Below are 16,094 nucleotides of genomic sequence, written 5' to 3' on the forward strand. Positions count from 1 at the left end.
TAGAATTTGACATTTGTGTAATCTCCTCTGTCAGACTTCCCTCCTTTGCCTTCAGATTTTCTGAAACTCTTCTTATCAGAACTTGCACCTTTCCTGGAAAACTTCTTTCCCTTCCTGAATTTTTTGTATGCAATCCTTGTGATTCCTTTCACCATAAGAGCACACAGCTTCATCATCTCTTCATCAGCATCCATCTCAGGCAAACTTTCAGTTTCTGAGTCATCATCACTATCAGAACTTGATGACTCAGTATCAGACTTTATGATGAGCGCTTTTCCCTTGCCTTTCCTTGAGGTAGCTGCTTTGGGAGATTCTTCATCAGTCTTAAGAGCAACTGTCCTTGACTTTCCTCCTTTCCTCTTGCTTCTTTGTTCAATCTCAAGTTCATGAGTCTTGAGCATCCCATAAATTTCATCAAGAGTTGTTTCTTCAAGATTATAGTTATCTCTTATAATTGTGTCCTTCAAATCCCAACTTTCAGGAAGAGCTAACAGGAATTTAAGGTTTGAATCTTCAAGATCATACTCCTTATCAACTAGTGACAAATCATTCAAGAGTTTGACGAATCTGTCATATAAATCAGTCAATGACTCATTAGGCTTTGAGTCAAAGTGTTCATACTCTTGAGTGAGTATAGTCTTCCTGTTCTTCTTAATCGAATCAGTTCCCTGGCATCTTGTCTCCAAGGCATCCCATATCTCCTTTGCAGTCTTGCAGTTAATTACCTTGTTTGACATTACATTATCAATGGCACTATGCAGCAAGTGTCATACCTTAGCATCCTTAGCAATAGATGTGATATCTTCAGCAGTGTAGTCACTCTTCTCTTTTGGTACAGACTTTGCTGCTTCACCTGCAACTGCAACAGCGAGTTTGGTTGGCTTGTGAGGTCCTTCATTGATTCTGTCAAGATATTCTGGATCTGTAGCTTCCAGAAACATAGTCATCCTTACCTTCCATATGGGGTATTCAGATGGTTTCAGTATGGGAACTCTAATAGCATCATATCGACTATGGATTTGAGTCTTTGGAGGTTCTTCAGTTTTGGTGGGCTTGGTTGGAGTTTCTGCTTCAGACATGATTGTTTTTGGATCTTAAACTGTTTGTGTGTTAACAGATAGGCTCTGATACCACTTGTTAGGTCACACACACTGTAGAAGGGGGGTTGAATACAGTGTATAGCACAATCAAATCGAATTCAAAGAACACAAGTAACAGAAAATAAACTTTATTAAACTTTGTTACAATGTAGAACTGTCCTCTCTCAGTGATGAACAAAATATCACGAGAGCTGCTAGGGTTACAATGAATATTATTCTCGATAATGATAACACTTATAATGTAAACCCTGTGTCTGTGTTTATATACTACACATTTACAAGATAATTGCTAATTGATATGGAATATAATTCTGCTTCCTAAAATATATCAATCAGATATCTTTTCTTCCAAGTATTCTATTCTTCATAGAATTCCTTCTTCATGCATATCTCTTCTTGCGTTTGTCTTGATCTTCTTTCCTTTCAATCATCCGTCTTTCTTATCTGAAAGTCTCCCTAAGTCCTGATATTATCTCTTGATAAATATCTCCTGATAACTTAAGTTCTGACAACCTAAGTTTTGACTTCAGTATAAGTGTTGATTTTCAGTTAAGTACTGATTTGTCCTGTTTAAGTAAGATCTGAAAACTAAACACAAATCATATTAGACATGACATTATCAAATATATCTAACATAAGTTCACGACGCTCATAAGATGAATAAGCACAACCAATACTAGGATATCATACAATCACCACACACGAAGATATCGAAACAAATTAACTATTGAAATCCATAAGTAAATCCGTTAGAACCCCACGATAACGATTTGTTCATAACCGAACTCATCATTACCGTGGGTTCCGATGAAAGCATGGTAAAATAAACTAAGTCTTTATAAACTGAATAAATAATCAAGTATATTAATAAGAGTATTAGGTTTAACAATAAAGAAAACGAGCATCCAAGATTACAACTTAAGCAAAAAATCACAAGCAAAAACTAGTTCTTTTTCTCCTTCATTGAATTGTGCTCTTAGGTCTTCTTCTTGCCTTCTCCTTGATCTCCGTTCTGAAAAACATCTTAATATGTCTTTATATATAAGCCAAAATCAATCCAGAAGTCCAACAGATCATTATTCTACTTAAATCAGGATTCTGAAAAATGACCTAGCGCGGCCTCCCTAGGATCCGGCGCGGCCGCTCCCTAGTGTAGCGCGGTCGCGCTGAGCTTCTGGAAAAACTTCTTTCTTCTTCTTTAATTGCCTTCTCTTGCTGGTTTCTTCGCGCATTCAACCAAGGCTCCTTCCTAACACTCTTCCAAGCATATATCATGTAATTTACAACCCTTCTTCCGACTATGCCCTGAAATACAAAACACTACGAAAAAATGCATCAAATACACAAACAACTTGAGTACAAAACACCAATCCGAACCTTTACGAAGCGTTCTAAGTGGATATAACTGCCACTTAACACACCGCAAACTTGAATCGATGCTTGTCCTCAAGCATAACAGACTCAAAAACAAGAAATAAAAATGCATGAATGGAACTAACATTAATGCAATGATCCCCTCAGAATAACTAGACCAACCAATGAGCAATATCTCAACGAATGCAATTATTCGCACAAAGTTCAATAAAATTCCACAAATCAACTCACAGGCTAGAAATGTGTGTGTGTGCAATAACTTAACAGATATACTCTCTCAACTAGATCAATAATCATAACTCAACATTCATCAAGGCAATCACAAGGTTATAAATAGAATAAACGATCAACTCAAAATGATTGACAACACTTCAATTTTATCGGAGTTATAAAAAGATTCATGCTTTTATTTATAACACATAACAAAAACAAATATGCTTATTTGATCGTGCAATGAGCAAGTTCAACAAAAGACTTATGCAATAATACCCATGTAGCGAGCGTTAGGTTAGCAGATCCCGGACTATGAAAGCCTTTGGTCACTAGGCACAAAGTCCCCTAGAACTTAATAACTCGAGTATTAAAGAGCCCACTCATGATCAATTGTGCATAACACATATTTTTTTTCTTTTTTTTCTATATTTTTTTCCTTTTTTTTTGCAATTTCTGAACGAGTGTGTTTTGTTCCATCTCGCTCAACCCTAGACTACTCATATAAATATGAACCGGCTACTAGCCATTTGACGCCTAGCCATATCTAGCAATGAAATCCAATATTATTCTCCAACTTTAAAAAATCCATATTATCTCGTCACTAAGAGAATATCATATATTTTATCCATAAATAAGTGATTAAACCTCGACAAACAACAAGCCATGATCATGATCTAGCACTCAAGCAACCTATAAGACTTAGCGAAATTTTTCTTGTTCTAGCATGAAAATCAATTTGATAGGACTTAACATTCCTCTATACAACATCACTACACTCGAATCAATATCACAAATTAATCAGAAAAGTAAACTTAATAAATCATGATATAATGCAAATACAACTATATGCAATATACTAACATAATAACAAATTCACAAAACAAATAAGTACATGGAAAATATGCAAACTATATGAACTAACTATCATGAATATGCATCTATATGGACTCATACAAACATATTCCTTAACTACCACCCCCAAAATTAAAATTTTCACTGTCCTCAGTGAAGGTAATAGTAAGGAATAAAGGCATACCTACTCGGAATAAGAATCCTCATTACCCTCTGCGGGTGGAGTGTCAGGAGGTGGGTACACAGCATCCTCACCAAAAACTGGCCACTGAACGTCAACTCTTGTGGCCCTGAAAGATGTTCCCAATGCAAGGGTGAGATCATGTGCAAACCTACTATACGACTCATATATCGCATCCATCTGCCTCGAAAGCCGCCTATACTGTGCTGAACCCAAACAAGTATTATCCTCAATCTCTCATTGTTACTGCTGTGAAGAACTAGGCTCCCCAACCTGATGCCGCCACGCTGCTCTGCGGGCCTGAGAAGAACCACCAGCATATATCTGATCGGCTGGCTGGCCACTCGGAAAGGTGTAACCCAATCTCTTCTCATCCGTCTTCCCACTGTACCACTCTTGCGTGCTCAGAATTGTCGAACTATCAATGGGGGCGCTTGGCATCTGAAGCTGCTCGTGTGTGGGCCAATGAACTCCCACCTCCATAAATAACTTCATCAGAATCGAGGCATATGGGAACCCGTAGTGCTGCCTCGCAAAAGCCTCAGAATCCCCTGATGAATCACCGAGCCAAGATTCACATAATCACCCTGTAAGATCCCCCACAACAACTTCGCCCTATCGACCTTCACATCATGCACATGAGATGAAGGCATGATGTTCGCATAGATGAAAGTGTTCCATGCACGAGCAAACTGGTTCATGCAAGAAGCGAGGAAGTTAGCATACTCGTTCGACCCCCTCTTAAACTTCCACTGCGTATCCAGAACACACAATATGGCTAATATCAAATCCAAGTCAAAATCATCCCATGTCTTCGTAACCCAATCCTCTTGTTGTGGCTGCCTCACCGGTTGGTTGATAACCCGGTGAATAGCCTCGGTGCTATAATCCACAGTCAATCCCCTCACCACAGAATAACCACTCATATCCTCCTTCGCATTCGCGTAAAACTCGCGAACAATACTCATCGGCACCGCCTGAGGTGCCTCACAAAAAGATACCCAACCCATCTCTAAAATCATCTCAACCAACTTACCGTCCTTACCCGACGGTAGAAAACCCCTCTCCTTTCCTATCGGCTTCGACAATAATCTCGTATACTCCGCTTCCACCTCCGGAGTCACAAACCTAGGTCTCGTGCCCCCAGCACTCGATGAATCGGCAGTGGTGGTATTAGTGATGCTGCTAACGTGAGTGCGGGCTCTTTTGGGTGCCATTGAGATTGATTAAGTGAGAATAAGAGAGTGTATTGAGAGATTTAGGTTTGAGAATATGAATATTGTGGAGATGGATGTATGGAATTGTATGTATATATATAGAGAATTAGAATTATAAGTGGGTTGTGATTGTGGGTTAGTGGGGGTAATAGGATTTAGGGTAGTGGGATAGTAAAATTCGGATGATATAGTGTTTGTGTTTTAATTTTTCTGATTTTGTATTTTTTTTTCCAGGTACAGGGAGTCAACGCGGCCGCCCCACCTGGTAGCGTGGGCACGTAGTGTTACTGCTATTCCAGCATGGCTGCCCCGCATACCAACATGGACGCGCACACTTTCTGTCCTTTCAGCGTGGGTGCGCCGCGACCTAGCACGGGTGCGCCATGCTTCTGTCAAAAATCCCATATTTTTTCTGCTTTTCTGATTTTTTTTGTCTTTTCTCCTACTTTTTTCTTCCTTCTATCTTCTTATCTTCCTACTAATGTACAACAAGCTTAGGTTGCCTCCCAAAAAGCGCTTGGTTTACATCGCTAACTTGACGTAGAATTCTGAGATCAAGTGGATAATAGAACGACACTAACCACCTCACGGTTTTCCATACTTCCATAGTATTGCTTCAAACGCTGTCCATTCACCTTGAATGCTTGGTCTAGATTATTCTCAAAAATTTCCACTGCCCTATGTGGAAACACAGTTTTAACAACAAACGGCCCTGACCATCTCGACTTCAATTTTCCAGGAAAAAAACGGAGATGAGAGTTAAACAAAATAACTTGTTGCCCCGGCACAAATGATTTGAGCACTAGACCCCTATCGTGCCACCTCTTGACTTTCTCCTTATACATTTTTTTGTTCTCATATGCTTGAAGTCGAAACTCGTCGAGTTCATTCAATTGAAGCATCCTCTTTTTACTAGTTGCAGTCAGATCGAGGTTCAATTTCTTTAAAGCCCAATACACTTTATGCTCTAGCTCCACAGGCAAATGACATCCCTTACTATATACCAGCTGAAATGGTGACATGCCTAGCGGAGTCTTGAATGCTGTTCGATACGCCCAAACAGCTTTATCCAGCTTCAAAGACCAATCCTTTCTTGATGGACATACAACTTTCTCTAGATTTCGCTTGATCTCTCTGTTAGACACCTCAGCTTGACCATTAGTCTGAGGATAGTAGGCTGTCTCAATGTGATGATTCACATTATATCTATGCATCATAGCAATGAACTTGCGATTGCAGAAATGCGATCCCTCATCACTGATTATAACTCTTGGAGTCCCAAATCTTGGGAATATCTGCTTGTGAAGAAAATTAAGCACTACCTTCGCATCATTCATCGGTAAAGCTTTAACTTCCAACCATTTCGAGACATAATCAACCACCAACAAGATATATTGATTATTGCAAGATGAGACAAATGGCCCCATGAAGTCAATTTCCCAAACATCAAAGACCTCAACCTCATGAAGCACATTAAGAGGCATCTCATCCCTCTTGGATATATTACCAACACGCTGGCAACGATCACACTTCAAAACGAACTGATGCTCATCCTTAAATAATGTAGGCCAAAAGAATTCTGCTTGAAGGATATGAGTTGTTGTCTTCTCTCCACTATAGTGGCCTCCATAAACAGTCGAATGACAGTCTCGTAAGATACCCTCCGTTTCGTTGTACGAAATACATCTCCTGATAATTTGGTCAGCTCCTTGCCCAAACAAAAATGGCTCATCCCATATGTACCACTTCACTTCATAAAGAAACTTCTTCCTTTAAGGAGAAGATAAGTCCAGGGGAATAATATTGCTCACAAGATAGTTCACAATGTCCGCGAACCATGGTTCTCCGTCTTGCACCCCAAATAATTGCTCATCGGGAAAAGACTCATTTATCAATGTCTTATCTTGTGAAGATATACCTGGATCTTCTAAACGAGAGAGATGATCAGCAACTTGATTCTCAGTACCTTTTCTATCCTTGATCTCCAACTCAAACTCCTGAAGTAAAAGAACCCATCAAATCAATCCAGGCTTCAAGACGAGATAGTGAATCGCAGTGTGATCAGTGAAAATTGTCACCTTCGTCCCAAGCAAATAAGATCGAAATTTCTCAAAACCGTAGACAATGGCTAAGAGTTCCTTCTCAGTAGTAGTATAGTTCAGTTGACCACCATTGAGGGTCTTACTAGCATAGTAGACCACATAAAATATATTGTTCTTCCTTTATCCAAGAACTTCTCCAACTACATAGTCACTTGCATCGCACATCATTTCAAAAGGCTCATTCCAATCAGGTGCAGTTATGACAGGTGCCATGATCAAGCTCTTCTTTAAGCTCTCAAAAACAGCTCGACACTCACCATAAAACTTGAAAGGGACATCTTTCTCTAATAGATTGTGTTATTCCCAAACAATACAACAAGAATTACAGAAGAGGGGGTTGAATGTAATTCTGACTTCATTTTGAGATTTTAAAAATGTTATAACTTAATATATATATATAACAATGTTTCATTTGTAGTAATACGGAATGGAAGAATGATAGAAATCAAAACACTAAGTAATAAAACACAAAGTTTAAAATTTTCTGGTGGATTTGAATGTATCCACCAAATATATATATATATATATATATATATACATATCAGATTGAGAACTCTGTGATACTTTGAATAGCACACAGCTGCTTACAAGTGAACAAACAAACTTACAGAGAAATTCTTAACAAATACATCCTTATCTATTTCTGTGGAAAATAAGTTTACTCAGTTCTCTGTTCTACTTGCTACTCTTGGTTTATATATCACCAAGTTACATGATAATAAGACAAGATAATAAAACAAAATAAATCTAGTCTAATATCATGCTTCTACATTATTTTATCCAGTATCTTTGAATATCTTCACATTTGCATGGAAATGGTAATGCTTCTTTGTTCTCAAAATCCTGCTTAACAGGCTGCCACATTCCTTTTGCAAACACCCGACGCATGTGACGGTGTTGTCACTATCAACAGCTATTTTGAATATGATCATCCGTCGGGGCTATGTTGGTCATCCGTCAGGAGTCTTGTTGATTATCCGTTGGAAACTTTGGTGATCATCCGTCGGGAGCCTTTTTAGATTATCCGTTGGGAGTTTTTTTGTCACTTGACTCTATTTCACTTGTACAGAATTACAAGACATCTTATATTTACAATTAGCCAACCTATCTGTACATCAATCTTGTAGTCATCATGAATTACAGAATCCTACAGCATCTACTCAACTAACACATGTTGTTTGCAGAAATGTGCTACAATACTTATTGTTACATAAGTTGTGGCGCCCTCCAAACCCGGGTCAGAAGTTTGGGGTCCACAACATAAACACAATATATTAACCTGTATATGAAATATTAATTGCAATGACCCTTCTCTATATAACCACGGATCGCAACAGGTTAAAGTATAAAAACAAGCCATAACCTTAACTTTTATTACAACGTACCAAATCCCAACTAATTTAACTTACAACTGATAATAAAATTATTCTTACAATCTTATTATCTCACTACCGCAATAAGCTCCTGCTAGCTCGATCCAACTCAATCTGGAACCCTAGCTCGTACATTGAACTGGAAAACCTCGTTATCAACCGTATCCTTCTTAACTGTAGAATACATAAAAAGATTCGCAAGAGTGAGCTAACTAGCTCAGCAAGTCACAATGACAATAATTGAGATTAATCAATGATCAAACGAGATGATTCAGAGGAATCAAATTTATTGCTAAACAATCATTAGAATTTGACATTCATTTTAAGTTTTTAAAACCAAGGTTAAGCTGTTGATTAGTCATGCACTAACCCTGAGCAAAGCACACAACACTGCTCTAACTACTGGATCCAAGGCACACATTGGCCTAAATTGACCATAGATATGGTATGACCACGAATCTAGTCCACATATATATAAAAACTATCCAATTCTAAAGCAGTTCAATATGATAAACAATATAATTTGATAAACAAGATCATAATCAATGATGGTTAAACACTTGAATAAAAACATAAAGAAACTCATGGATATCTTAAGGGTATATCAAGGTATGTATAAGAAACGGTTTTCAGTCTGTAAAATGATCAGGTATTGGACGAATACTGATTTTTCAAGGTATAGTTCTTCGATGTTATAAAGAATGGTTGGAGTATAAAAGTTTCTGTGTTTTCAAACAATTTTTGCTCCAGTGTTTGGTGTTTATTAGTTATACATTTGGGGAGTGGTATCATATTGGTGTGATTTGGTATCTGAGGATCAACAAAGGATGGTTTACAAAGAACAAGGCTTACGGCTCAAGATCAAGAAAAATCAGGGTTCAATGGTAAATAGTTTAAAGCACTTGCAATATAAACAAGAGTTATTTTGAATAAGAGCGACATGTTATGAAACAGTTCAAAAATAATTGCGATATATCTTGAAGAAAAGTTCGGAAGTACTTGCCTTACAGGGCTTTACAACTATTACTGATTAATTCTGAGCCGACTCTGTCGCTCAGGCTTTAACGTCCGATCACTAGATCCCATTGGATTCGACTTTGATACTCAAGTTTTTTTATTGAAACTCTATTGAGCTCGTCGACTGACTACTAGGTCATCTCTAGTCCATCGTCCACTTTCAGGTTCCCGATTAAAACCTACAGGGTCGAAATACCCTACGTTAGACGTCTAGGTATGCTTGACATATCCTAGATACCAATTCTACCCAATGATATTCAAACCCGACTAGTAATTATGTATATTATAATAAAACACGCAACAAGTAGGGTTCACAGTTTCGAAAACCGGTTTGGTGTTCGTTTTCAGAAAATACATATACTCTTTATTTTACGAGATCAGGGTTATCGATTTGGCAGAATATTTCATCACATCGTACAACCAAGTTTCGTATAAAACACACACATATATATATAGTCTCTCGACGTCCCAATATTCATCAGATACATTCCCGTATTTACGTAATTCAGTTTCCCGGAAATTGGGCAGCGTCTCCTTTGTTTATCGGACTACCCGTCGAATCATCAATCGACGTCAATTCAACAACAACAATCCAATTTAAAACACGACAACTAATTACAACTCGCAAATTCCAATCACCGATACAATTTAGTTATTAATTATTATTATTCGTAGGACTCAAAAATGATTCATCACTGTCCACCGTCGGCTCACCGAGGCTCATCGCCGACGGCAGCAAAATTTATTGGTACCCGATACTATTCGGGTTTCTGAATAAATTTCACCGATTAATTAATTTCCCCACACAAAAAATATTTATATCACGAACTACTCAAATCAATTTTCTGCAGAAAATAAAAATTAGAATTAGAAATACTCTGTATCAAAGCAACGCAGAAATTAAACTGAACACAGGTCACGGCGTCACACGCGCCGTCGATTAAACACACACACCCAACACCACACAGGATACACACACTAAATTCACACACAACACACACAGCTCACGTATACATACACACAAGCACAGACGTAGCTATATATTTAATCTGAGCAAGGCTGAAATCAGGAGGAGTCACCGGAATAACCGGCCGGAGACTCACCGGAAAGATGGAACTGAGTGGGGAGGATAACAGAACCGAGGAAAAGAGTAAGAAAAGAAGAAAGAGGTGGGGAGATACGAGAGATAAAACGAGAGCTAAAAGAGAAATTAGAGGAACCAGGTGAGAGAGATAGGGAATGAGAGGGAGAGAAGAGATGCGAGATAGCAAGAGAGATCGAGGGGAGGAGATGAAGAACAGGGGTTCTGTGTATGTATTTATTGATTATCTTCTATATTTTATTTTGATATCAACACAACAAACAATAGAACTAAGCCACGTTTCTGTGGAATAAACGAACCCCCGACACGTGTCCTTCCCCTTTCTGAAAGCCTCCTCTTATTGCAGTTTTACAAATTTAACGAAGATCGCACGAATAAAATAATCTCGAAAATTCCAAATAAAATTTTAAAATATCACAAATAATTTAAAGTTATTAAAAATAAATTTTCTATAATTTTAAAAGTATTTTTGAAACGCAACTAATACCCGCATTTCATAATTAACGAACCGAGCTACACTTAAATAAATTCAGAAAATTACGAAAATAGTTTTAAAATGTTACAAATATCCCGAAGTTTATAAAAATAAATTTTGAAATTTTTAAACAATTTCTAAAATGCAACTTGTACCCGCTTTTTAACAATTAACGAAATAACGCGCGGGTGAAATTAATCCCGAAAATTTCCAAATTAATTTTAAAATTCCCGGAATATTCCAAACTTAAATAAGTATAAGTTTCATAATTTTTGAAGAATTCTAGAATTAAATATGGATTTTACAAATAAAAGCATTCAGAAATCATTTAAAGATAAATAATTAATAAAATATTGATTTCTCAATTTTATAAAATCCTAAAAATAATTATTGTAATTATAAAATCATAAAAACAATTTTAAAAATATTCCCAATATTTATGCAAATAAATTTGCACTAAATCCACTTTTGAAAGTGAAAACAATTCAATACGATCCCATAATTAATTGTGCGGACAACCCGGTACACCATAAATCACATATGGATAATAATCAAATAACACATAGCGGTCAACACCAACACACATATTTTATTTATTTAATAATTTCTATAATTACATAATTAAATGATTCAAAAATACACGAGTCGTTATATCTTTCCCCCTTTAAAAGGATTCTGTCCTCAGAATCTGATCTAACTAAACAAGTGAGGATATTTGTCAAGCATATTTGACCCTAATTTCCAAGTATACTCTTCTACTCGAGCCTTTCAAATATAATCACTATAGATATGCATTTATTTCCCAAGGACTCGTCTTTAACGATCAAGAATTTGGATCGATCACTATATGCGGATCAAACTTGGACAAGGGCCCATTGGCTCCTAATCAATCGCTGAATTTAAATCGGATACTTATCGCTTTAACCATAATAGGCCAAATATATTACATGTATACACTGTTGTGATGGTAACATCAACTCATGAACAATTTTATCTATATTTATCGATACCTCAAATGGTTTACTAAATTCAGGACTCAACTTGTCCTCTCTATTCAGATATATCCAACCTTCTTTAAAGTAAAACTTTTACTAATACTACTAGTCTTATTTCTATACTCATACTCTCTCTCGATATAATTTCGCCTTCTTTCTTTGTCTACTCCGAGCTGCTTCAATCAATCTTACTATGCTCTTGGTGTGCCGATTTAACTTAGAATTTGACAACTTTCTTTCTCCCACTTTATTTTAATAGAAATGGGGACCTACACTTGCGTTCACATGAAGCTTGGGAAAGTGGCATTCCAAAGCTGACATCGCTGATACATGATCATTCCACTGTTTCCTTAAACTTCAACCTCTCAGCAAATCTTACATTTCCTGAACCACTTCGGTACTTTGACTCTTTGTTTAAGTATGATAGGCGGTGCTCGTTTTCAACTTGGTTTCCAAATATTTAAACATTTCTTACTCCTTTTTATTAGTTAAGGCTGAAAATTAATCTCATATATTCACGTATTATCACCTTTAAGTATTTGAACTTCAGATTTCACTCTTTCCAATTCTTCTATTAACTCCTCGGTGGTCTTAATTACATCCAATCCTTTTTGTCAGCATAAGGCATCTGTTACCATACGGCTTTGCTTAGGTAGTTGTTAATGGGTTAATTCAGAATCTTTTGTTAACCTTAGTCAAAATTTCATTCTTGAAGACTCAACATATAGTTGCTTTCCTTCTGATCTTTGGAGAAAAATCCTTGGGCATTCCATGCAGACTTTCTTATTCTTTGAGTAGCTGAGGATGTTATCAATAAATACAGTTTGCTCATCTAAGTACTCCTTATACACCATGATCCTTAATTTCTTATAATCACCTGATACACTTGTTATTTCATATAATATCATCCGAGCTTGCAATGTCATTAACTTACTTTAATCATAACCTCTGATATGTTTTCAGGTCGGATCTTAAGTTAATCCTCAAAATATAACATATTTCTTAAATTAGGTCTCGTAAGTAGCCAATTCTTTATAGGGTCTCATTTCTTCTTATTCGTTGTTTTGTTAAACTCCCAATAATCAGTACATACTCTTATATTTTCATTCCTTTTTCTCCCTTAACATCACGGGTACACTTTACGATTCGCTTCTGGTAAACCACTTCCTGGGTCTGCCTTATCTACTAGGCCTCCAATATTCCTCCTTGATTCTTTGACATGTCCACACTTCCTAATTCATCTTGAAATTTCCTACTTATACCTTGTTATCACTATTTTTCTTTATATTTTTGTTTGTCTTGGCATTTCTTCAGTAAATTCCATACTTTCTATTGTGAATTCCTTGTGGGATCTCATTTCTTAATCCTTCTACTCATAGCATCCAAGTGCTGGAAGAAACCTAGGGATATCGTGATTGTTTTTCCTGGGCACATAAATTTCCTCTTACTAACTACTAGCATCGTGATCCATTATCTTCTACTGACATCTTATCTTTCCCTTCACAACCTCGACTGAAAGGTCATACTATCCATCCTTGCTCCTTTTGGATTATGATAGGGATAAATAAATCATGATTGTGTAATTAAAATTTACATTGATTATACAAGGTGTGGGCTGCTAGGCCCAATAAGAAGATGTATGATATTCAGATCAAAAGGTTAACACATTGATCAGGTCTGATGGACCAGATCAGGCCTGATGGAACAAAGAAGGCCCAAAACCCTGATTATTAATTAATTTTGTAATTAATTAATAAGGGAGAAAAATAGCTATTAAGATAAGTCCTAGTGGGGATAAAAATCCTTGTATATTGGCCTCCAAGGAACCTCATAGGATAAGGAATCAGCTTCCTACTTCCTAGGACTCCTAAGTCCATCCTAATTCAGAGACTTGACCACCAAGTCTCCTATACCAAGTCCAATTCAAGGTCTCCCACATCTATATAAGGGGCTTCCCCCCACAGACCAAGAACTATGTTTTTTGACTTGATCCTTGGCAATCAGCAAGGTACGTAGGCATCTTGTTAAGGCAGATTGAGTCACGAAACACAAGAGCAGTCAAATCGAGCCTCGAAGCTCACGTTCCTTAGTAATAAATACAGCAATTATATATTTTAGTTTTTAATCCATAACATTTGGCGCCGTCTGTGGGAAAGCACAACAACAACCATAGCGAGAACACGGAGAACAATTAGAGCTCTGGAGGAAGGAACACCATCGGGGACAACCCAGGTGATTTCGTCAACCGTGGAGATACCCCATCACTCAACTTATGCATCTACTCAAGGGGAAGCCCAGATAAGGGCAACTCAACCTCAGCCACAAGGGATGATTCCCCCGGCTATTCGAGGTACGAATCCTCAAGTTCAACAAGTACATGTACCTGTGAATTCTCGACCCGTCGGGTATGAATATTCAACTGTTGTTACTACTAATCCCCCTTATGGGATGCCCCTTTACCCTGAGATTGGAGGAAGCGGACATGCTGGGCGAAGTGAAGCACGAGGGCAATCGCCCCCCTACATACGAGGTTTGGCTCCTATCCCCGAGGATCGGGAATTTTCTGGTCCTTACACTGAGAGAGACTCCGAATCTTCGGATGATGAAGTAGCCCCAAGAAGGAGGCATGCTTGCAAAGAGCCGATGGCTGATGGAAGCCAACGCCCTCAAAGCACCCAAGGGGCGAATCCCCAAGAAGTGCAGGAAAGAATCAGGGCTCATGAGGCTGAGATTCAAAGGTTGAGGCACGACTTGGAGGCGCACCAGACCCCAAGCACCTCCTAGAGGGAGAAATCCTCCTCCCATCATAGACCTGGACGGTCCGGTGCAGAGAAGGGCTGTTGTCCCAAGGGCTGATCCAAGCAATCTTCTTCCCCTTGGAGATCCTGATGATCCTACTCCACCCTTCACTGAAGGAATAATGAATACCCATATCTGAAGAAAGTTCAAGATGCCAACTATCAAAGCTTATGATGGCACAGGAGATCCCGCTAATCATGTTAGAACATTCTCTAATGCACTGCTGTTGCAGCCCATGAATGAGGCTATAAAGTGTCGGGCCTTCCCTCAAACCCTGTCGGGTATGGCTCAAAGGTGGTACAGTCGCTTGCCCCCAAACTCTATTGGGTCGTTCAGAGAATTAAGCCAGGCTTTTATTAAGCAATTCATCAGTGGGAGAGTTCATGAGAAAAGTTCAGCATCTCTTATTAGCATTGTGCAGGGGACAAAGGAATCCTTGAGAGATTACCTGAATCATTTCATAAAGGAGGCTTTAAAAGTCCCAGACCTTGATGATAAGGTAGCCATGATAGCATTGTAACAAGGAACTAGGGATGAGTTTTTTAAGATGTCCTTGGCCAAACGCCCCCCTGAAAGCATGTTGCAGCTCCAAGAGAGGGCAGGGAAGTATATCAAAGTCGAAGAAAGCATGAGGAAGACCGTAGTGAGTAATGAGCCCGTTGTAGGCAAGAAGCGGAAGACTAATCTGGAGTATATCACTAAGGACAAGTATCCTAGAACCGAGCAAAACCCTGATTCAACCCCCACGAAGGGAGGACCTGGGCAAAAGTTCACCGAATACGCTAAGCTGAATGCTCCTAGAAACCAGATCTTGATGAAAATCGAGAAAGATCGAGATATTCGTGGCCTAAGCCCCTGAAGGCTGATCCTGCCAAGCTAGACAAGAGCAAGTATTGCAGATTTCACAAAGATGTTGGTCACGACACCGATGAGTGTAGGCAGCAGAAAGATGAAATTGAGTTCCTCATTCGAAAAGGAAGATTGAACAAATACACTGGAGAAGGAGGGGACAGGAATAATAATGGAAGGAAGAACTTTGAAGATCTTAGGAGGGACCAAGATGATCAGGGGCGAAACCCCCAGCCTAGAGGACCAGTTATAAACACAATTTATGGAGGGCCGCGATCTCGAGGGCCTGTGATAAACACGATCTTTGGAGGTCCAACTGCTGCTGGATTATCAACAAACTCCAGAAAAGCATATACTAGAGAGGTTATGCATATTGTTGGAGAAGCCCTAAAGAGGGACAGGACAGAAGTAACATTGGCTTTTAATGATTCTGACCTAGAGAGTG

This window comes from Apium graveolens, chromosome 6 (assembly GCF_009905375.1).
Source record: "Apium graveolens cultivar Ventura chromosome 6, ASM990537v1, whole genome shotgun sequence".
Lineage (NCBI taxonomy): Eukaryota > Viridiplantae > Streptophyta > Magnoliopsida > Apiales > Apiaceae > Apium > Apium graveolens.